Source organism: Bombus pyrosoma, linkage group LG11 (assembly GCF_014825855.1).
Source record: "Bombus pyrosoma isolate SC7728 linkage group LG11, ASM1482585v1, whole genome shotgun sequence".
In the NCBI taxonomy this organism is placed as follows: domain Eukaryota; kingdom Metazoa; phylum Arthropoda; class Insecta; order Hymenoptera; family Apidae; genus Bombus; species Bombus pyrosoma.
The window spans coordinates 13,337,946-13,343,945 of record NC_057780.1 but is presented as its reverse complement, the minus strand read 5'-3'; positions in this window follow the sequence as shown (position 1 = coordinate 13,343,945).

Here is a 6,000-nt window from a genome sequence, read left to right as displayed (position 1 = left end):
TTGAAATACCAATTTTTCTGCCATTTACTACGTGGTCTGATCCAAAAATGACGAGACTACTTTCTTTGTAACTCAGATTGCTAGTGCTGACAAAACCGCCATAAATAAAACACAATATTTGATCGTATTTTAATATACTTCTCATTTTAATAAAAGTAATCAGATAATTTGTTCATTAGGAAGTAAAAATACGCTATTTCACGCAGTGTTTACTAATTCGTGAAATAAAAAGATTAAAAATTTCATCACCACGCGTTGAAAAACATGCTTTTCCAAGGTAACGTCATTTTTTTTAGAACTGATATATATTGGGTCGTCAATTTATCTTAATGAAATTGATAGCGTAAGATTCGTTTTAATTTTTACTAAATATTTATTGTTCTTATCCTTCTCTGATTGAACTAAAATATACCGAGGATTTCAAATTGCACCCCTCCGAACGTTTCGAACGTATCAATTGTTGCGCATGGGGTGTTAAGCACGCGATAGAACGCGACATGTGCTACCAGCCGCCATGATTCACCCTGTGTCTTATAAAACGAGAGAATGGGGTGGCGTGTACAAAAAGAGAGTGACTCTTGATCGTTCGACGTCCCTTTGGTTAATTCTTTTCACTCGAGTGCATTACTCGAGGATTAACCCCGCAATCCACTGCAACCACCAGAAGGGGTAAAAGAATTTACAGCATAATACAGAGAAGATAAAATTCGAATAACAATTTCGAATCTTGCGACGAGAAATTGACTCAACGCTACGATATACAACATATATACGATATATAACATATTGATGGTTCATTAATTAATATAACGATATTGAATGGTTAAATAACTAAAAATCAAGGCCTAGCCTAACGGTTGAAAATTACTACACAAATTGACGATGATCGATTCTCTGATCTTCATTCACAGAAAGTCTCTTTGTCCATTTTCGAGTATATCGCGTGAAAAACTCGAAAGAATCTCCGGACTGATTTTTATTAGCATCGGGATACGGGCTGGCATAAAACTACGCACAGGGCGACGATAACGAAATCCTCACCCTTTTCGGTGCACCCTAAAGTTTAGCGATCTCTAATGAACTGGTAGTCCGTTAGTTAGTCTAACTCGTCTCTCTTTCTCTTTCTCTCGCCTATATGCCGGCTGTGCTTACATACGCGCATGCATACATATGTACTTTGCTCCATTGGCACACACGAAGAGAAGAAGAGTCGGAACAGAGAGAAAGGGACGTTGGGACGCTACGCACACGCGAATACAGATAAATCCTGTTAGCTGTAGCCGGCGCGAGAGCAAAGCCGAATTTTCCCGGCTCGCATCTGTGAATATTTGCCCGTGGGTAGCGCATTACATGCGCGTTGTAATGCGCTCTAACTACGCTCTGTGTCTACGATTCGACGCATCGGACGCCACGCACACGATCAAACGTTGCAAACAGCGGTGCGATGCGTGCTTCGAGGCAGCGCTAAATTTACATTTTTACGGGATTACATTGGTACCGTTGTGCCGATCGCATGACCACTCCCATGGGAGGATTAAGCGATATAGTTACAGCTGTAATACAATCGGACGTCTACAAGACTAGAGTTTTGTTCATTCCCTTCCGTGCCACCATGTGGAAACCTCTACAAATCTGTAGATGCACGCAAAAATACCAAAAAATCAGCTCCAAATTTTCTATTAGTGGACGCTTCGAGAATCAATCGTTTCACTAATTAATTTTCTGATAATGAAAAAGCTACTACTATATAAATGTTCGGTAACTATGATTTACATAATCCGAACGCTAATAAATTTTCTAGATAAATTTAGAAAAATTTCGATTCCGCTATCCGATTGGAAGCTGAAGAGCTCGTAAGCAGAATTTTTAGCGGCTTTCCAATTACAGTTTTCCTAAGACCAAAATTATTAATCGCTTCCCTCTACCTCACACATGTACATCCTTTGCGTTCAAATCGATGCACGTATGGATATACCTACTTGACACGTTCATCACTCAAAGGAAGTTTTCGTTTCTGGGAAGGCAGGCAATCGTTACGTCGCGTCGGTCGGTTCGTTTCACGCGGAGGATATAAGACGCGTGATTATTACTGACATGGGTTTAAGATTAATGCTACCACAACAGAGGTGGAGGAAACGAAAGAATGGAACCAGCACGCTCGTTCTTTGCGCACCGTGTTTATCGTGATATGTTAATGCAAACTACAGAAACGAAGGTAAAGTTCCAAGTTTCCAGATCGGTTTCAAATCTCGGTAACATAATCATGACGGTTGTAGCTCGGTACTAAGCTACAAATTTTGACATACATTTATATTTTTCACAATATACATTCTAATTAAAAACATCGAATCTAGATAAAGAATCGTTTTGTCTAAATATTAGGTTGTCCGAAAAGTTTCTTTCGTTTTATAATGAAATAATAGATGCACAACATTTTTTGTTTTATATTATTTTATTGAATTATGTATGATTCACCTATTATTTCTTTATAAAACGAAAGAAACTTTTGGGGCAACTTGATGTTACCACCACTGCTACACTTTTAATATTTCATATATTTTTGCATGTTAGAGCGCGTTTTATGCAGTTTTTGTATCTTTAAATTTCTCATGAATGTATAAATATTCCGTGGTCTTCTCGTTACAGTGCTAATAAAATTTCAAATATAACATGTATAATATAACATACAAAAGTTTCATGTATATTGTATGTATTGTGTATAACGTGACGTGATATTTCTCCTGACGCCTGACCTGAACTCGCTATCGCAAGGCAAGCACCAGCGAACGGAAATGAACGTTACATTCCGCAGAAAGGATCAATGGCGGTGAAGCCAAACGATACTTTTCGCGATTCGATCACTTCTAGAAGAAGAAGAAAAAGAAGAAGGGAGAGAGGAGAAGAAGAAGAGAGAACGGTTGTCGGTGTAGATGTCTATCGATTGCTGATAATCTATGATCGAGACGTCCGATGGCATCGAGTTATTATGTAATGGGACGACAAGCAGGAAATAAAATCGACTTGTAACATCGTGACGCATCTTGCGGCAAAGCCAAAGTCACGCACAATGCATGAAACGACAGGTAGATACGAGCGAGTACATTCACCGACGTAAATAAACGATTAAGATCTTCGATGCAACGATATCGAACGACCGACAATATTGGACCACCAATGAGCCGATCGTCGATCGACGATGTATTCCTTCCGGTCGAATCTTTCGATGACAGCACTTGTATCAGCCACCTTCCAATTCCTTCTTCCGAGCATAGCTTGAATTCTTACAATTTGATCTGCACATAGGCGACAAAGATATTCGACCGAGTTAGGATATTAAAAGCAACTAGCTACGTATTTTACGTAAAGTACAACAAAAGAAAGAAACTAAGTCAAAATTTCCTTTTAATTTATTATTTTACTATACGTAATTTGTCGAATTACGAAGCAAATAATGTACTTAAGGTTGACTCGTGTATAACTCCAACTCAAATGATCCTACCGTACTTAAACTTAAATTGAAGATTGAGATTAAGATGAATCAAATTTTTAATGTTTATCGCAACGATACTTGAAGAAATGATAAAGTCAAAGTCAAAGGGGTTAAAACTGACGGCGCGTGTGAACGTGTGCGATACCCTCATCCCAGATCGAGCCTGGTCTCTCGACCAGCAACAGGGTTATGAAGTTGACGAATGTGCTAAGATCACCCAAAGGTGACTGGCAGATTGTTCGCCAGCGTTCTCAGCGGTGGTCCATGCTCGCTACAGCTCCGATCGATAGATTCTGACCTTAAACGAACGCTTCGCCACGCCTCTCGAAAAATGATAGATTTCTAGCTAACCCGATTCAGACTTCGACACAGGTCGCTTTGCGATTAAGCGATTTATTGCGGCTCGCGCGTCCCTGCTTAGCGGGTCAACGTGTGTGGCGTGTCAAACGGTCACGAACACGGTGCTAACGCAACCAGATGGAAGGTATTCGAACGTTTAGATGAGATTACTGCGCAATTATAAAGTTGTTTGACGTTACAGTATTATGTATAGGTACTACTGTTCAAAAGTATCTGGACATTTGCTTATCTTAAACAGGGTGTACGTAGTTCGCAAATCCTGTCGATCAGATCGAAGTACATCCGTCATTCCTCAGATCAAATTAATTTAAATATATAAATATATATATATCATCAGAAACCAAAATTTAAAAACAAAATCTCCATCTTCGCCAACGGAGGTTTACATCATTATTATATTGATCAGCCTACATTATTCTCTTGTTAGCGAGCCGATAGAAAATTTTGCAATTTAGTATAACATGGTTCAAAGGAGCTTTAAGATGGTTAAGATAAATTTTTTGTTGATTCTCTTTTTCTCGGAGTTTTCAGCCTCCTTCAGTTTTTTATAGATAAACCTGTAACATTTTTACAACTATCTTTTAGCGGATATCGAGACGAATCCAGCAAGTATCGTAACAAATGTTTCCCTTTCTCGTTTCTTTTTCAAAGTTTTGACGTTACAAATGGCAGCTTCCGTGACGTACTTGATGAGAACGAAGCACGTGTTATAAAAGCGGCCATTCCAGCGCTCTTTTAACGATCCCATCATCGACCGTAAAATTCGCGATCTCTGATTAGCCGAAAGTCCAGGTTATAAGGGTAGGAAGATGGTCTGAGAATGGCGAAGTAAATTTCAAGGCTCTGCCTTAACGACGGGGGCGTGTTTACGGTAGGCAATGTCCCCTAGTTTTTGTCCGTAATTAGGCATCTGATATGGCGGCGCTCTTAATCAAAGTTTGATCGCCGTGAGCATCCCTCCCACCCCTCCACGCCCAAACTACGCAAAAATCCACGGATATTAGCACAAACGTCTTGCAATCCCTTTATGATTGCGGTCTACCTCCGAGGAGCCGGCCTGAGATTATAAATCAAGCAATCAACCGCTATAAAAGTCCGCCCACGCGCGATCGCGAGCCTCACTTTTTTCCGCGATCAAACGACGAAATTTTGTTGATGTTTCTTTTTCTCAAGGAGATATTAAAGCTTGGAGCTAAGGGACGAATTTGAGGAAGAATTTTTCGAGATTTTGTTAATTTGTAAAATTTGTAATTGGGAATATTGTTGATGAGATGAATTCTCTCTTTACATTCTATGGAATATTTTATAAATTATAGATATATATACATAAATGTAATTAATATTGAAATAAATAATTATTGTAATAATTGTAATAATTAATGCAATAAATCTAATTTATAATTTATATCTATTCCCCAGAAAAATGTGTCGAAATGTATTAAGGTATTTGTATCTAGATATGATTAGTTTGAAAGATATTTCATATTATTGAACTTCTATATGAAAGACAAGAAAAACATGGACATCTCTTTTCTTATCTTTCGTACGATAAATTATCAAATGCATTCCTTGAAATCATTTACCAAATACTCGTTGATCATTTCCTCTTACCTTTAATAACGGAAGCAATTTAGATGTCCGATTTAAAATTAACACCCTGTATACATACAAGTAAATACATAGATATCTTTTCAGGTTATGGCAGCAACCCTCGAAATCTGGCGTCGCGATTGCGATTCTCCACGGTGTGGCAGGATTTCTGCGCGCGGCGCGGACGGGCCGAGCAAAGACGATTGTTGCGCCAACAAAATACGCGAGTGGCCGGTCCAAGTGAAAAGAAATCAGGACCAGTCCGGGCCCGGTGCATTGTCGCGGCTAGAAGCGACGCGTTTATATATAACTGAGGAGTTTAAGAGCACAATACGGCATAAATCAGCGATCATCGCGTAGCCTCGCGCCTGACCAATTCAGAGGGAACACGCGTGGGCGCGTTGCCGCACGCGCGACCCGAATCCACTCCGAATCGCGTACCTTATCGCTGATTTTCCGTTCTTTACGAGCGTCGATAAGAGAGCTTAGCCAGATTGTAAGAGGCTGGCGACGATTGTGATTTAAAAGACTATGTACATACCTATTTACAAACATACATT